Below are 17,913 nucleotides of genomic sequence, written 5' to 3'. Positions count from 1 at the left end.
AAGATACAATCTCCTTGAAGCCTCGCCATCCTGCCCAGCACCCTAGCCCAGTGCCAGTACTCCACCCACATTTCAGACACCTCCATCAATTCCACAGAGAGATTACAACTTACAATGAGGACCTCCAGCATCAGATGACACCCTGATTTCTCAACTTGCCCCATCCTAGCCAAACCACCCAGAAACTATGGCTAACACAAGAAATTCAAGTCTATAAGAATTGTCTTGCCATGGAATATTTCATGTGCTGAGAAAGGTCATTGCTCCAAGTTAATAGAGTATTTTAAAAGTTCTTCTATCTACCCATCTTGTCTACCCACCCATCCATCCATCCAACAAATATTTTAAGTGCTTGCTCTGGGGAGATTCCCATACCTTATTATAGGGATTGGGCTGATCCCAGGGGTCAGCTGGTAGCATAAATGGATCCTATGGGCTATACAATAGCCCATATACTTATACAATAAGGAGTGATGGGGACCAAGGAGTAGGGGTAATGGGGACTGTGGAGTAGGGGTCACATGACCCATCTAAAGGGCACTGTTGGGGGGGGCGCCTGGGTGGCTCAGATGGTTAAGCATCTGCCTTCAGCTCAGGTCATGATCTCCAGGTCCTGGGATCGAGCCTCGCTTCGGGCTACCAACTTCTCCCTCTCCCTCTGCCTCTCCCCCTGCTTGTGCTCTCTGTCTCTCTCTCTCTCAAGTGGATAAATAAAATCTTAAAAAATAATAAATAAAAAACAAAGGACACTATGGGGGTCCCTGGATGGCTCAGTCAGTTGAGCATCCGACTCTTGGTTTTGGCTTAGGTCATGATCTCAGAGTCATGAGATCGAGCCCCATGTCAGATTGAGCACTCAGCGAAGAGTCTGCTTGTCCCTCTCCCTCTGCTCCTCCCCCTGCTCATGCTTTCTTTCTCTCTCTAAAATAAATAAATTAGGTAAATCTTAAAAAAAAAAAAAAAAAGAAGAAGCTAATCACTTTGGGGAAACCAAGGCAGCTCAGTGGCTCTAAGGCTTCTCTCTCAGGACAAGGTGGAGAAAGCTAAGACTCCCAATGATGTCCTGGGAAGAAAGGGTCCAGAATGATCAAACCCTCCCGCCTCAGGAAATACCAAATAATTCCTCATTACTAGCTCCTCCTCTCCCTAGCAGAAAGTTCTGGTGAAGAGTAAAAGGAAGAAAGCTCTAGATCAGTGGTTCTCAAACTTGAATAAACATTAGAATCGCAAGGGCATTGTAAAACACAGATTGCCAGGTCCCGACCCCCACCCTGCTCATGCGCAAATAAATCTTTAAAAAAATATTTTAAAAAATAAAGGACACTGTGGTTATTCACCTGGCCACTCATTGCCCAGAGTTGTTAGCATTTCAGATTTCTCAAGAAGTCAGAAACCTAGATTAGAGGTAAAATCTCTTGATTTTTAGATGTTGACAACGAATTCAAAATTTTAAAAAACACTATGTAAGGCACACAGAACATTTTTTTCCTTTTTTTCTTTTGACACAATCTCAAACTTACAGAGAAGATGCGAGTACAATTCAAATAACTCTTTACCCCTGAACCACTGGAAGTTGGTTGACACAATGCCCACCACCCTAAATATTTCAATGTGTATTTCCTTCAAACAAGGGATGTTCTCCAGTGGAATCACAATACATCCATCAGTGCAAGAAATTAACACTGATACATCATTACCATCTAAAGTTCAGACCCATTCAAGTTTCACCATTTGTCCAAACGATGTCCTCAGTAGCAAAAAGGTCCAGTTCAGGATTTCATGTTGCCTATAGTTAGTTGTCCTGTGAAGTCTCTTGAGTCTTTTTCAATCTGGAATATTCCTGAGCCTTTCTTTGGCTCCTATGACCTGGATACTGTTAAAGAGACAGGACAGTTATTTGGAGAATATCTGTTTATGTTTGATGTTTCCTCTTAATTAGATTCAGGTCATGCATCTTTTTTTTTTTTTTTAAGATTTTATTTATTTTGAGAGAGAGAGAGAACGAGCAGGGAGGAGGGGCAAAGGGAGAGAGAGAGAGAAGCAGACTCCTGGACTGAGCAGGGAGCCCTACGTGGGGCCCAATCCCAGGACCCAGAGATCATGACCTGAGCAGAAGTCAGACGCTTAACTGACCCAGGCACCCCTCAGGTCATGCATCTTAGATTCTATTTTTTTTAAGTAATCCCTACACCCAACGTGGGGCTCAAACTCACAACTCCAAGATCGAGTCACACGCTCTACTGACCAAGCCAGCCAGACATCCCATGCATCTTAGATCAGATAGATTAGATTAGATAGAATGTGAATTCTATACATCACAAACTATCACAGAAGTGATGCTGTGTCTTTCTTGTTGCATCATAACAGATGATGCATGACTTCAATTTGTCCCGCTATTGGTAATGTTAACTTCAATCACTTGAATGAGGTGGTATCTTCTAGGCTTCTCCACTGTGCAGTGAATCTGTTCTTTTCCTCATTGAAATTAATAAATAATCCATAGGGAGGTACTTGGAGACCAGGTAAATGTCCCATCTCTCATCAAACTTTCCATTTATTTATGTCCATAGAGACTGATGTAAATGATTCCATGGGTTACAATACATCACTGTTATTCTTTCTTTAGGTGCCAAGTTATCCTAGATTGGCCTGTGGTGGCCCCTTCAGGCTGGCTTCTGTGTCCTTCTGACATGTCACTCATCCTGTGAGCATTTCCTTACTCTCTAGCACAACGTATTTCAGACTCATCTTGTCCTTTTCCTGCCCTAGGCCTGAAAGCAGCCATTTCTCCAAAATGCTGAAGTTCCTTTTAGTGGAGAACGGTATTCAGACACCAAGATCTAGATGTGCTTCCTGTTACTGGGGAGTCACTGCTCCTAGATCCTCTCCGTGGACAGAATTGCACACGCGTGTGCACACCCATATACGCACACATTTATGTCAATATTTGTCTCTATAGTCCTCTGTTATATTAAAAACCATGAGTTTGGGACGCCTGGGTGGCTCAGTCAGTTAAGCATCTGCCTTCAGCTCAGGTCGTGATCCCGGAGTCCTGGGATTGAGTCCCGCATCGGGCTCCCTGCTCACGGGGGAGTCTGCTTCTCCCTCTCCCTCTGCCTGCCACTTTCCCTGCTTGAGCTCTCTCTCTCTCTCTCTCTCTGACAAATAACTAAATAAAATCTTAAAAAAAAAAAAAAAACAAAGAATAAAACCATGAGTTCATCCTAATAGATCCAATTACAATCTAAGTCCATGGAGCTAAGTCCCATTTTTCCCATTTCCACTTGGTAACTCCCTTGTTCAACAGTGACGAACCTGACATTCTTGTTGTTTTCAGTGTGTTCCGCTTCTTTGGCCCCAAGTGCAATAATTTCTTACTGTCGATGCCACCCTCTTCCCAACAAGGATGCCCTTTACAGCCCACTGGAGCTCGGGTTGCCTTCCTGCGGGGATGCGCTCCTCACTCTCATGAGCTCTGGCCGCCCATGCTGGGCTCCCCTCACCCCATGCAGACGCTCTTCTGACCCCATGGGGACTATGACACTTGTCTGTGTGAGGCACAATGTACCCTCTCCCCGTTCCCCCACTGCTGCTGCTTACCTTGCTGGGACCCTCCAAATGGCTCTTGGGTTGAATGGCTCAAGAACAGAAGGGAGGGGAAAGGAAGGGAAAGGAGGAGACATGGAAGGAAGAGGGGAGGGGCCATGTGTTGAATGTTTACTCTGAACCAAAGAGAACAGAGGATGAAATCATCAATAAGTAAGGTGTCATGGGGGGGAATACAGCCAGACACAGAAGAGCTGCCTCATCTCTTTGGACTGTTGGGCCATCCCACTCGCCCCATCAGCTGCAAACTCCCTCCCAAGTCCATCTGCTCGACCAGCTTAGCCAGCAGGAGTCTACTCTTGTGGCTGGAAATGACTCAGGGGGTTGAGGTGCTCGCCGTACACAGTTTCATCATCTTCCCAAGCCAGCCCCACCCAGACTTAATAGCTTCTTCCCAAACTGAATCATCCAATCCTGGCTACTCAGACTGTCTCTCCCCAACGGCAGCTGTTGGGATGGATAAAGTAGGCCAAATCCATGGTCTTTTTGACATTTTATCCTCAGCCTTCCCATAGGCACCAGTAATAATAACAATAACGACAGGTCCTGTTTTTTGAGCATTTACTGTGTTTGAAGCCCGACACCTCCACTTTCTAGCTGGGTGGCCGTGGACCAGTCATTTCCTGTGTGAGTTTCCTGGGGCTGCTATGTTGCAAAGGCCCACAAGCCTGGTGGTTTAAAACAATCAAAAATTTATTCTCTCTGTTTTGGAGGCCAGAAGTCTGAAATCCATGCCACCAGGGCAAAATCAAGGTGTCAGCATCACAGCAAAGCCCTCAAAAAGTTCTAGAGGAGAATCTGCTCCTTGTCCCTTCCAGCTTCTGGGGACTCCGGGCATCCTTTGGCTTGGGGCTGCATGGCTCCAGTATCTGTCTCTGTCTTCACATGGCTTTCCTGGTATGTGTACAGCCCCCCATCTCTGTCTTATAAGAGTGCTTGTGATGGCAGTTAGAGCCCAGCCAGATAATGCAGGATAATCCCTCCATCACAGAATCCTTAAGTCAATCACATCTGCCAAGACCCCTTTTCCACATAAGGTCATATTGAGCGGTTCCAGGGATTGGGAGCCCATCTCTTTGGGGACCCATTCATTACTCAGCCTAGCACACTTTCCCTCTCTAACCCTCCGTGGTCTTGTTGGGGAACAAGAACCTCCTGTCCCCTCAAGGTCCTAGTTGGACCAAGAATCAAATTGATGGGGGCACCTGGGTGGCTCAGTCGTTAAGCGTCTGCCTTCATCTCAGGTCATGATCCCAGGGTCCCAGGATCGAGAAGCAGAGCAGGAAGCCTGCTTCTCCCTCTCCCACTCCCCCTGCTTGTGTTCCCTCTCTCTCTGTGTCTCTCTCTGTCAAATAAATAAATAAAATCTTTTTTAAAAAAAGAATCAAATTGACGTAAAACAGATTAATAGGAGAAAATCAGATGTGATTTTGTGTGTACGGGGAATCCATGTAGACATGGAAATTCCAAAGACAGGCACAAGGAGGTGTACGTGTCATGCTGAACTAAGGAGAAGGGGGTAGGGGGTCCAGGACTTCGAAGAGAAGGAATGCAATTCATAGGAAGTTAAGAAATATATAAATATATATATAAATAAATAAATATTTGGTGGGGGGGCGCCTGAGTGGCTCCGTTGGTTAAGCGTCTGCCTTTCGATCAGGTCATGATCCCAGGATCCTGGGATCGAGCCCCACGTTGGGCTCCCTGCTCAGCTGGGAGCCTGCTTCTCCCTCTCCCTCTGCTGCTCCCCCTGCTCGTACTCAGTCTCTCCCTGTCCAATAAATAAATAAAATCTTTAAAAAACAAAAAAAGTAAATATTTGGTAAATACATGTTTGCTGGGCTGCTCAGAAACAACGGGACATGGAGAGGACTTTGATCAAAGTGGCCTTGCTGGGTCCCTCCCTGTCCACCGTCCCTTGTTCATACCATAATGTAGTTCTATATGGTGCTAGCCCTCTTCCCGGAGCAGGTCCTCTATCTAAATTCTTTTTAGACAGTTCTAGGAGAAGGTAAAGCGCTTTTCCCGAAGCTGCTGGGGTTTGATGGCTTTTTAACTCACCATCATCTTCATGCCAATGTGGCCCATCTTGGGGCGGCCCGCCTTGGCCCCCATGGTCTCATCAGTGAAAGGAGGATGGTAGGTCACGGTCACGACCTCCGACGTGAGGTTGAAGGGGTTAATGTAAATCAGGCAGTCGGCAAGTTGGCAGGCAGGCAGCCCTCCATGAATGGGGTGGTTATTATGAATTGATTTCTTGAGTTATTTCTACCCAGGATTGGCAGTCCTGGGGGTAATTGATTCCAGTGATGTCACCTCTCCAACTGCCAGGTTTTCGGCAGGACTAAATGTGCCAAATGGGCTTTGTTGAGCCAACTCCTCTGGGTGTGAAGAGCCGCCATGCCAACCCGCCTTGCTGTTTCCAGGGCCCGTCTGCTGCTTTTCCCTAATTAACGTGTAGGCGACACCGCGGGCAGGCCCGCTTGCTGCCGTCCCCGGAAAACGGCACAGCGCACTGCAGCTCAGTATTTGCACATTTTTTCAGCTACTGGATGGAAAAAGTACTGGGGGGCATTGAAACAGCACAGAGTAGAGGAAAGGGAGAAATACCACCTCATCCTTGCCCCCATACGGAAAATGCTGCAAGCGGACCCAAGCATTGTGTCCCCGGCCCAACACATCACAGCAAACGACCACTGTTAATCAATTGGAGAAATACAGAAATTGAAAGCTAGTCTTCTTCATTCCACTCAATTCCACAGACTTTTTAATTTTTTTATTTTTAAAAATTATTTATTTATTTATTTATTTGAGAGAGTGAGTGAGAGAGAGACAGAGAGAGAAGGAGCAGGGGCAGAGGCAGAGGGCGAGGGAGAAGCAGACTGCCCCACTGAGCAGGGAGCCAGCCATGGGGCTCAATCCCGGGACTCCAGGAGCATAACCTGAGCCGAAAGCAGATGTTTAACCGACTGAGCCACGCAGGCGCCCTTCTTCTCTCCCCCTTTTTTTTTAGTTTTTTTTTTTTTTTAAGATTGTATTTATTTATTTTGACAGAGAGAGACACAGCAAGAGAGGGAACACAAGCAGGGGGAGTGGGAGAGGGAGAAGCAGGCTTCCCGCCGAGCAGGGAGCCCGATGCGGGGCTCGATCCCAGGACCCTGAAATCACAACCTGAGCCGAAGGCAGACGCTTAACTACTGAGCCACCCAGGCGCCCCTCTTCTCCCTTTTTTAATAGGAATAAATCATGCACCAAATCTGAGCATCTGAAAATGAGGAGGCAAGGGAACAGATAAGAACACAGACTCTGGAATCTGACAGACACGGGATCAAACCCTAGGTGTTCTGCTTCCAGCTGTGTGACCTTGAGCAAATGACATCATCTCTCTGAGCCTCAGCTTCCTCATCTGTAAAATGGGGATCCTAATGGCACTTCCTTCCAAGTGCCAAGGACAATATTCAGGGAGATGGCATATTTAAATATTCAGCTGGGACACACCTTGGCACTTGACAGAGGTCCCATGGGGATGCCGAGGGTGATGTTGCCGACTATCAACATGTCCTCCCCAGCTCTCAGAAATTCGGGGTAAAAGCAGGGAGTCCAGGAAAGTGGAAAGCACCCAGGCCCACCTGTCAGGGGACCTAAGATCTGGTTCTAACTCTGTGGATCGGTTTCAAGACTTGATGTCCCTCTTTGAGCCTCATTTTCCCCGAGGGTTAAGGGAGGAGGCCTGGCACGATAATTTCAGAGGTCCCTCCCTCTGTCACGGGCACACTAGGAAGGCACACACACAAAATGTGTCTTTCCACAATGTCAGCTTTATTCAGTCATAAAGCAAGGCTCACATAATTATAGAGCAGGTTCAGAATTCCAAACTCAATGACATTTCACCACGTGACTAACTTGGCTTCTTACATGGCACGCAGAGCAGAACACAAATCACACAACAAACAAGATAACAGAGGGGGGAGGAAGTTAATGAAGAAAAAAAGAAAAAACGCGGAATCAGTCTGTGGGTGCACCGTTGAGATGAGACCTGGGCCTAGTCCCGGGTCAGCTCTTGGCACTTACTGCTTCTTATTCTGTTCAAGCGGCGAAGGATCTCAGTTCTGTTGGGGGATCCAACAGGCAGAGCCTTCGGGGGCCGCTGCCTTTTTTAAGTGGCCAGGCATAGAGGGGTCATGGCTCAAGAGTCTGACAGTCTCAGCTCCTGCTTGTTATCAGCTCTGGAGCGTGGTCAGCTGGTGGATATCTCGTAGCCGAGGTACCCTTAACGGCTGGCGTCATTGCTCCGCACAGGCCCCTGCTTGACATGAGTGACTCCATCTTGCTCTCTACGTCCTTCTACTTTCTAATTCCAATAGTGGCTTTGGGGTGCAGGGGGCCCTGTCCCTCACTCCTGCTGCCCTTCCCCCAGGACCCAGGCCAGTCACGTGAGCACTTTGTTGTCCTGGTGAGGGTGGTGCAGTGGCACACCTGAGGAGACAGGACAAGTGGGGAAGATTTTCCCAGGGACTAAGGCTCTTGAAATTCAGTAGAGGAGTTTGGGAACACCCCAGGTGCTTGCTCAACCGAGATTGCACTCGCTTTCAAGAACCAGTCCTGGCACATGGCCCAGGTTGGGGGCAAACATCTCCAGCAAAGGTGTGGCCCTCCAGCTCCAGTCCCCGTGTCCCCCACTACAAGTGTGCTTAAGTTAGTGTCCCACTGGCCAGAGTTTCACTCACTCCTTCATCCAGTATTTATTAAGCACCTGCTGTGTACCAATCAGTACAACAGAGACAGGGGACACATCGTAGGAACAAGGCAGCGAGGTCCCTGCTCTCATGAAATTCACAGTCTAGTGTGGGCAGGTTATTAATTTTAAAAAAATCATTTCTTTCCCACTGCAGTGAGCACTATGGGAAAAATGCAGTGGGCCCCAAGGCCAGGCAACCTGACCTCATCAGAGAGGATGAGGGAGGGCTTCCCAGAGAAAGGGGCATTTACGAGACCTGAAGGATAAAGAGGAGTTAGAAGCGGTGTAGAGCCTTCCAGGCCGAAGGAACAGCATGGCAGAAACTGGCCATGGGAGTTACAGGAAAGGCCAGTGTGGTGGGCAAGGCTGGCCAAGGGCCAGACCACCACACTGGGCCCGTGGCTTGCTCACAGTATGGGCTTCGTGCAGAGGGAAACGGGGAGCCCAGGAAGGCTCAAGGTTAAGCAGAGAAGGGAGTTGCTCTGACATGATCCACCAGTCACCTTGAACTTAGGAACTTAGGAAGTAGAAGCTCTCTGCCATCCAGGGGTGGCCAGTGGGTGCCCACGTCCAGGAAAGTCACAGAAAACACAAGGCTGGCTTGATGATGCTCCATCTCGGTGGACTGCGACCACATCTGACAGCCCAGCAGAATGGAACCAGTGTGGGCTTTGGGATGGGGACCCTGACTCCCTCTACGGGCCCTGAGAGTCCTCTGCCCACCGGCACGAAGCCTCAGTTTCTCCATCTGAAAAGTGGGGTGGCCATAACCCATACTTTCTGGAGACACTGTGAGAATGGAAGTCACAGGGGCACAGGACAGTCCCTGTCCAACGACTGCTGAGCAGGTACTCGCTGAGGCCACCAGCCGCACTCACTGCTGGCTTGGCCGCTTACCCCGTTTGGGCATGCCTTCCCCATCTCTGGGCCTCAGCTCCCCCTGTGAAAAGTCAGGGGTGAGCTCCACCAAGCTGGCTCAGGTGGTTCTCCCACTGTGGTCTTGGGAGAACCGGCCTGGGGGTGAGGGGGAGGGTGGGGATGTGTGGGGGAGGGGGGACCTCTGACATCAGTTCTCCGGCGGCTGTCGTGGTTCAGGATCAGGAATTACACTCGGGGGCGCCTGGGTGGCTCAGTGGTTAACCGACTGCCTTCGGCTCAGGTCATGATCCCAGGGTCCCGGGATCAAGTCCCGCATCGGGCTCCCTGCTGGGCAGGTAGTCTGCTTCTCCCCCTGACCGTACCCCCTCTTGTGCTCTCTCTGTCTCTCAAATAAATAAATAAAATCTTTAAAAAAAAAAAAAAAAGAATTACACTCGGATTCTAAAAGTGAAGGTCTCGCACATCACATTTTTTTTCTCCCCCAGAAGGCGTGCTATTTGCACGTGGAGCGGCTGTGTCTTCTGAAATGCGGCCGTGGCAAAAGCAACCAGCCTGAGTGATTCAAACTCTATTCTAGGCCCCTCCTGCACCCCTGCGGGGTGGGGGAAGCATTCTTCCAGCAACCTCTCCTCTCTGCGGGCCACGGCAAACTGCCAACCTGCCTAGGGAAAAGGGTATTTGAATATTTTGTTTTCTGCTTTTTTAGCCAGTAATACCTCGGTCACAGAAATACCCATACCCGCCCACAGTGTGATACGTGCCGTGTAAGTATTATTATTGTTATTATCTGTTTCCACAACCTGATTTTGTACATTAAATAATAGCTGAAGCACATGGAGATGGTTGCGCAATACTGTGAGTGTACTTTTTTTTTAAGATTTTATTTATTTATTTGAGAGAGAGAGAGAGCACAAGCCAGGGGGGAGGGGCAGAGGGAGAATCAGGCTCCCCGCTGAGCAGGGAGCCCGATGTGGGGCTCGATCCTAGGACCCTGGGATCATGACCTGAGCCGAAGGCAGACGCTTAACCGACTGAGCCACCCAGGTGCCCCAGTATCTAGTTTTCTTTATTCAAGTTAAAACTATTAATTTCAAGAAATTGATTGACTTATATATATATTACTTATTAATTTTTTTTTAAGATTTTATTTATTTATTTGAGACAGAGAGAATGAGAGACAGAGAGCATGAGAGGGAGGAGGGTCAGAGGGAGAAGCAGGCTTCCCGCCGAACAGGGAGCCCGATGCGGGGCTCGATGCCAGGACCCTGGGACCATGACCTGAGCCGAAGGCAGACGCTTAACGACTGAGCCACCCAGGCGCCCCCACTGTGAGTGTACTTCATGCCACTGCATTACACACTTAAAAATGGTTGATTTTATAAGTATTTTAACGCCCTCCCCCTAAGTGTCATATATATATAGCACTGTGAGCAATGCTGCTCTGGAAAAGTCTGTCGGTGGGAATGCTTCCTGGTAACTGAAAAAATGACTTAAAGCAAGAAGACTCTTTAGTTGATCTTCTAAAAAGGAATCCCATTATCTGTATATACCACATCTTCTCTATCCATTAACAATTCTTTACTGTATACTTAAATCTTTGTTAAGGGGGGGGGGACGCCTGGGTGGCTCCATTGGTTAGGTGACTGCCTTTGGCTCAGGTCATGATCCCAGGATCCTGGGATTGAGCCCCACATCAGGATCCTTGCTCTGCGGGGAGCCTGCTTCTCCCTCTCCCTCTGTCTGCCCCTCTCCCTGCTGTGCTCGCGCTCTCGCTCTCAATCTCTGACAAACAAATAAATAAAATCTTTTTTAAAAAACCAACTTTCGGGGCGCCTGGGTGGCTCAGTCGTTAAGCATCTGCCTTCGGTTCAGGTCATGATCCCAGGGTCCTGGATCGAGCCCCGCATCGGGCTCCCTGCTCAGCCAGGAGCCTGCTTCTCCCTCTCCCACTCCCCCTGCTTGTGTTCCCTCTCTAGCTGTCTCTCTGTCTCTCTGTCAAATAAATAAAATAAAATCTTTAAACAAACAAACAAACAAACAAACTTTCTTAAGGGGGTAGATCTCAAGTTACATGTTTTTTGTTCTGTACCATAAAACAGTAATAAAAGGAAAAACTTAGAAGGAAAAAAAAAAAAAAGAAGCCCAAGCTATGGGGTTGGGCCCCACGGTTGGCTGATTCTGTTTCTGACCTCACCATATCCCCATCAAGGAGCAGATTCTTCTCTCTCCTGCCCTGTGATGATCACAGCCAGCTGGGTCAGGGGGCTTCCTCCCGGTGGGGATATGGCTGCAGCAGTACCCTGGGTCTCCTGCAGATAGGACAACACCCAGCAACCACCCCGCAACACCCAGCAGACATCCCCTGAAGTGTCATTGGGCAGAACTGGGCCCCACGTCCCCTCCCAGACAAGGGCGTGGGGCCACCGCAGTTGGTTTGGACACATCAGGATTTCCTCCTAAAGCACACAGAGGAGGATACTCCACCCCAGTCAGGGTGCAGCTTGAGCAGGGAACCTGGGGGGAATGGCTAGGTTGATCACAACCCCCGATGGGCAAATAAGTAACAATGTCCCAGCGCCTTCCTTTCCCAGACGGGGGACTGAACCCAGCCCTTACGGAGGCAGACGCTACGCAGAAAACCGTCAGTGTCGGGGCCACTGTAACCCCAATAGGGGTCATTTATCAAGTCTGACACTGTGCCTAGCTCTGGGCTAAGGCAGCTGTTACTACCAAACTCATACTATCGTCCCCATCTCACAGATGGGAAAATTGAAGCTCAGAGATACAAAATGATTGAGAGCGGCACGGAGCCTCCTTCCTTCATACTGGCTTGGCCTTGAAAAATAAAAGGAATCCCCAAAACAGTGCCGTTCCATCAGATGAATATATTCTAGCAGCTGGAAGCAGGCTGAATTACGCGAGGGCTCTGAATGGGAGGTTCTGGAACACGATTCCATTTTGCAGCTCCCTCTGCACATAGGAACAGGGTCTGATGCGCTCACCTGATTTACAGATGGCGCATCAGTGGTCATGGGAGGTCCCGAGCACACACCTGAAGAGGGCAGGCTTACCTGGACAGATGTCTCTCAGGGCGATGACCTCCACACTGGGAGGAATGAGGTAAGCACGTGCCAGGAGTGCTCAGAGGGATGAGTGATGTGGCAGTGATGTACCTTTTTCTTTGGGGGGGGGGTAGTAGAAAACAAAAACGAAACCAGATGAAATTGAATGACAGTAATTAAAAGTGTCCCCCTTTCCTCCTGTGGTGGGTGGAGTGATGACCTCCAAAGATGTCCACTTCCCAATCCCAGAAGCTGTGAATATGGTACCTTGGCTATGTGGCAGAAGGGACTTAGCAGATGTGATTAAGGTTAGAAACCTTGGGATGGCGAGGTTATCCTGAATTATCCAAGTGGGTACATGAATCCTTAGAAGTGGAGAAGCTTCCCCAGCTGCAGTCCAAGCAGATGTGACTAGTGAAGAATGGTCAGAGGGGGATGCTCGCTGTAAGCTGTGAAGACGGAGGAAAGCCAAGGAACGGGGCAGCCTCTAGAAGCCTGGAGAAGGCAAAGAAACCCATTTTTCCCCTCAAGCCTGGAGAAAGGAGTGCAGCCCCGCTGACACCTTGAACTCAACCCCATGAGACTTCTGTCCTACAGAAGTACCTAATGAACAGAAGATGTTAGTAATGGAAAAATGAGTATCGAGTATAATGGAACTCTCTGTACTCTTTGCATTTTTCTGTAAATCTAAAACTATTCTAAAATAAAGTTTATTTAAAATACAGATGAGCTTCCAGTTAAATATATCAGTCACTAGGATGATCAGTACAGCAAAGGGAATACAGTCGATAATATTGTAACAACTTTGGGAACAGATGGTGACCACACTCGTTTTGTTGTGTATACAATTGTGGGATGGCTACATTGTGCAGCTGAAACTAACATGATATTGTGTATCCACTCTACTTCAATTAAAACATTACAAAATTTTTTAACTTTTATTTTAATTTTTTTAAATTTAATTTTATTTATTTGACAGAGAGAAACACAGCGAGAGAGGGAACACAAGTAGGGGGAGTGGGAGAGGGAGAAGCAGGCTTCCCGCCGAGCAGGGAGCCAGACATGGAGCTCGATCCCAAGACTGATGCTTAACCACTGAGCCACCCAGGCACTCCTCAATTAAAACGTTTTTAATTAAAAAGAGGGGCACATGGGTGGCTCAGTAGGTTAAGCATCTGCCTTCGCCTCAGGTCATGATCCCACAGTCCTGGGATCCAGCCCCGCATCGAGCCCCGCATCAGGCTCCCTGTTCCTCAGGAAGCCTGCTTCTCCCTCTCCCACTCCCCCTGCTTGTGTTCCCTCTCTCGCTGTGTCTCTCTCTGTCAAATAAATAAATAAAATCTTTAACAAATAAATAATTAAAAAAATAAAAACCTAGGGAGAAATAAAAATTCAAATCACCCTGAATCCTGCCCCCTAGTGATATCCACTGTTGTTGGTGAATGCCTTTTTACTTTTCTCATGGATATCTACATTTATGATTATTCCTATTCTTATTATTAAAACACACAACCGGAGGCTCTGATGGGCAGCCCCATAGCCCCAGGGTCTCCTACAGCACCTGTTGTCTTCAGGGAGGATGGGGAGCCCAGCCCCAGGGAGGAGAGAGAAGCTGGAGGAGTGGCTGATATTGAAACCCTGTGAAAACCCAGCTGAGACCAATGTGCCTGGGCAACGCCACCTACTAATTAAGTGAGGGCACAGTGTGGCCTCCAACGCCATCACAGTTCAGCCAATGGGGAGCTGCTCCCATGTCGTCACACCATCTCTCCAGCCCTGTTTTCTCCTCTCATGCTAGGACATCCAAAGACACAAGTCCAAAAACAGCCTTCCTCACGGCGCTGGCCCAGGGCCCCAGCACGAGCAGCATCCACATGCCAGGCCTTCCCCTCTCCGCCCCCTGCGGGCCACAGTCATCAACCTGTCACTAAATATTTAATATTCCTGAACTCTTTAAATGGCCCAGCTGGTCCACATCTGCTGGCCTCTTTTAAGAACTACACCTGCAGGGCGCCTGGGTGGCTCAGTTGGTTAAGCCACTGCCTTCGGCTCAGGTCATGATCCTGGAGTCCCGGGATCGAGTCCTGCATCAGGCTCCCTGCTCGGCAGGGGGTCTGCTTCTCCCTCTGACCCTCCTCCCGCTCATGCTCTCTGTCTCTCATTCTCTCTGTCTCAAATAAATAAATAAAATCTTAAAAAAAAAAAAAAAAAAAAGAACTACACCTGCAAGTCACAGGCTCCTGGAAAAGCAGTCTGAAGAGGGATCACACGCTCCTGGAGGTTGCGTGTGAATCCTGGTTTGCATAGTCCTTGCTGTGTGACCTCAAGAGAGTGGCTTGACTTCTCAAGGGTCTCAGTTCCCTCATGTACGGGGTGGAGGCAGGACTCCCACGGGCTGGAGGGAGGCTTAAGGGAGCGAATACATCCCAAAGCGTCTGGCACATGGTATTCAAAGAATGTTTTAGTTCCGTTTTGTTGTTCTTTTTGCGTTCTTTCTACATTATGCTTCCCTTTTCCTTTTGGAGAAGAAGAAGGGACTCAAAAGCAGGGAATCTGCTCATTCATTCTCAACAAATATTTATGGTGAGTCTTCCCTGTGCTGGATGCCGGCATTGATCTCAGGATCATGAGTTCGAGCCCTGGGTTGGGTGTAGAAATTACTTAAAAAAATTAAAATCTTTTGGGGCGCCTGTGTGGCTTCGTTGGTTAAGCGTCCAACTCTTGATTTAGGCTCAGGTCATGATCTCAGGGTCCTGGGATCGAGCCCTGCGTCTGGCTCTGTGCTCAGTGGGGAGTCTGCTTCTCCCTCTCCCTCTGCTCCTCCCCCTGCTCATGCGCACATGCGGTTTCTTTCAATCTCTCTCTAAAAAAATAAATCTTTTAAAAAAATAAAAAAAATAAGATCTTTAAAAAAATAATAACATGGGAATAAAATATCTCACAGGGGTCCTGAGAAGAACAAAGGAAAAGATACTGGTAAAGATGCTTAATGAGCTACAGGTAGCTATGTATCATAAGGGTAGAAGTTGAATAAATGGGGGCCAGTGGGGATGGCTGTCCAGCAGAAGATGCCCAGAGACCACGGCCGGAGGACGAGGCTCGTCAAGCCCTAGGACCTGGAGTCCCACTACTGGAGCTTGCTTGTCCTTTAAGGCAATTATACAGATAAGAAAACCAAAGGCCCAGGGAGCAGAGGAGACTCACTCAAGAGGCACAAAATCGGGACCTAAGCCAGGTCTCCCCCTACTCAATTCACATATTTCTTTTCTTCCCCCCAATTCACATATTGCTGAAGTTCCTACCACACTCAGAGAGACCCACCAACAAGCATTTATGTATTGGGCTCTTTTGCTGGGCTGACCCCGGTGGGTAGCTGCTTCCCTGGCCCACTGAGGGGAAGGGGGACACAATGTGGAAAAGTGGCCATGAGCTTGGCCAAAGGGGTAGGGACCAACAGGAGGGTAACCCTGGGGAATCTCATGCATGGAGCAGGGCAGATCCCGAGTCAGCAAGAGTCAAGTAAAGGGAGATGGGAAAAAACAGTACCTACCTGAGATGCACCAGGTGCTCTGCTCTCCACTGAACCCTTCATTTCGTCTCACAAGGGCAATTCTAAGAAAACAGCACTGCTAGTACTCTTGTTAAAGGGTACACTGAGACACATTTAAATTTTCAAGGGTTTATTTGGGTATATATCAATTTTTTTTAACTTTTTTTTTTAAAGATTTTTATTTATTTATTTGACAGAGAAAGAGAGAAAGAGTTCACAAGCAGGGGGAGAGGCAGAGGAAGAGGGAGAAGCCAACTTCCCCCTGAGCAGGGAGCCCGATGTGGGACTCGATCCCAGGACCCTGGATCATGACCTGAGCCGAAGGCAGATGCTAACCGACTGAGCCACCCAGGCGCCCCTGGGTATATATCAATTTTAACTGAGTATCACCAAACCAAAGGTGGGTAGGAGCTCTCTGACAGAAGGCAGGACCTGGGGGGAGAGCTTTTTTAAAGAGAAGAGGCCAAAGCAAAGCAAGGAAATCACTTTATTGGCTACAGCTTATGCAATTGCTTTGTTTGGGAAAGGCTAGGTGGCTCTCTGTGGTTGGCTGTCCTTACATTTAATTTTTCTCAGATTTTGGATTTTAAATTTTAAATTTTCTCAGATTTCTTGTGTGCAGCCAGGCTTGATTCTGGGTTAGGTTTTGGTTTGCTTGCTAGGCTAGCAAGGCATCAGAGCTGCCTGGTCTAATGGTCTCTCTGTTCAATTGCTTTACCACTCTCATTTCCCAGAGAGAAGTGACCTGCCCAAGGCCCCACAATTGGCTTGGTGGAGGTTGGACTAGAGGCCAAAATGTTCAACAAGACGCTATGCTGCACCCAGGAAAAAACAGAGAAATAAGAAGGAAGGGAGGAATTAAGAGAATTAAACACGAAAAATGGGAAAATGAAAGAAAAGAGGAAGTTGTCTTTATTATTTTTAAGGTAAATTTATTTATTTAAAGAAAAAAATGAGTGGGCTCCTTGGTGGCTCAGTTGGTTAAGCGGCTGCCTTCAGCTCAGGTCATGATCCCAGGGTCCTGGGATCGAGTCCCGCATCGGGCTCCCCGCTCAGCAGAGCGCCTGCTTCTCCCTCTCCCTCTGCCTGCCTCTCTGCCTACTTGTGCTCTCTCTCTCTCTGTCAAATAAATAGATAAAATATTAAAAAAAAAGAAAAGAAAAAATGAGTGAAGTTGTCTTTATTATTTTTTTAAGGTAAATTTATTTATTTAAAGAAAAAAAATTTAAACTAAGCTTTACGCCCAACATGGGGCCCGAACTCACAATCCTGACATTCAGGAGTTGCAAGCTCCACGGAATGAGCCAGGTGGGCGCCCCTTTATTATGTTTCTCACACATAAAATAATCCATGTAACACGTGCGAGTCATAAAACACCAATAGAATGAACACCCTTGAACCCACCACCAAGCTAAAGACAAGAGATACCAATAACTGGTCTCCACTTAGGCCAGCTCTTCTGCGAGCTGGTTGCACGCTGAGTGCACCTGGGGAGCTGAGACAACCTCTCACGCCCTGAGAACCTGATGGGACTGGTCTGGAGTTTGGTCTAGGCATCTGGATTTACTTAATTTTTCTTCTTCTTTTTTTTTTTTTTTTAAAGATTTTATTTATTTGAGAGAGAGAGAGAGCACATGAGAGGGGGGAGGGTCAGAGGGAGAAGCACACTCCCCGCTGAGCAGGGAGCCCGATGCGGGACTCGATCCTGGGACTCCAGGATCATGACCTGAGCTGAAGGCAGTCGCTTAACCAACTGAGCCACCCAGGCGCCCCTAATTTTTCTTCTTTAAAGGCATCTGGACTTTTAAGACCTCCCCAGGGGATTCTCGTGTGCAGCCAGGCTTGAGAACCACGGATTTATAGTCTCCTCCCCTATCCTGTCCCCCTGACCTTCCCCCTGCAACCCTCACCTTCATCCCCCGCCAGGTAACCACCATTCTGAATTTTGCGGAGTAGCGAGTGTTCCTTTACCTTCATCCTTCCCTGTTTCCGGGACTAGCGACGTTTGCGATTGATCTCCCGCCCCCCACGAGAGGGCGCCAGAGAAAAAGACACAGCCTCTTTCCTCTCCGCGCGTT

The 17,913-nt window shown here is 48.2% G+C and overlaps 1 long non-coding RNA gene across 3 annotated transcripts; it reads right to left on the bottom strand.

Annotated features, from left to right (window-relative positions):
• Positions 1-1,355: 1,355 nt before the first annotated feature.
• LOC123840690 (uncharacterized) lies at positions 1,356-17,831 on the bottom strand. Of its 3 annotated transcripts, XR_010407435.1 has the most exons (5): positions 17,746-17,831; positions 15,836-15,897; positions 12,553-12,780; positions 12,295-12,402; positions 6,818-8,082 (listed from the first exon to the last, which is right to left on the bottom strand). It is a non-coding gene; the product is annotated as an uncharacterized LOC123840690 (long non-coding RNA). The 3 variants fall into 3 exon arrangements; XR_006790055.2 differs by lacking the exons at positions 6,818-8,082; positions 12,553-12,780 and adding an exon at positions 1,356-1,873; XR_006790054.3 differs by lacking the exon at positions 12,553-12,780.
• Positions 17,832-17,913: the final 82 nt, after the last annotated feature.

This window comes from Mirounga angustirostris, unplaced genomic scaffold, assembly GCF_029215605.1.
Source record: "Mirounga angustirostris isolate CCGP_5_RB_7025 unplaced genomic scaffold, mMirAng1.0.hap1 SCAF_14, whole genome shotgun sequence".
NCBI lineage: Eukaryota > Metazoa > Chordata > Mammalia > Carnivora > Phocidae > Mirounga > Mirounga angustirostris.
Note: the sequence above shows the minus strand (reverse complement) of the source record. Positions and strands in the feature narration are given on the sequence as shown.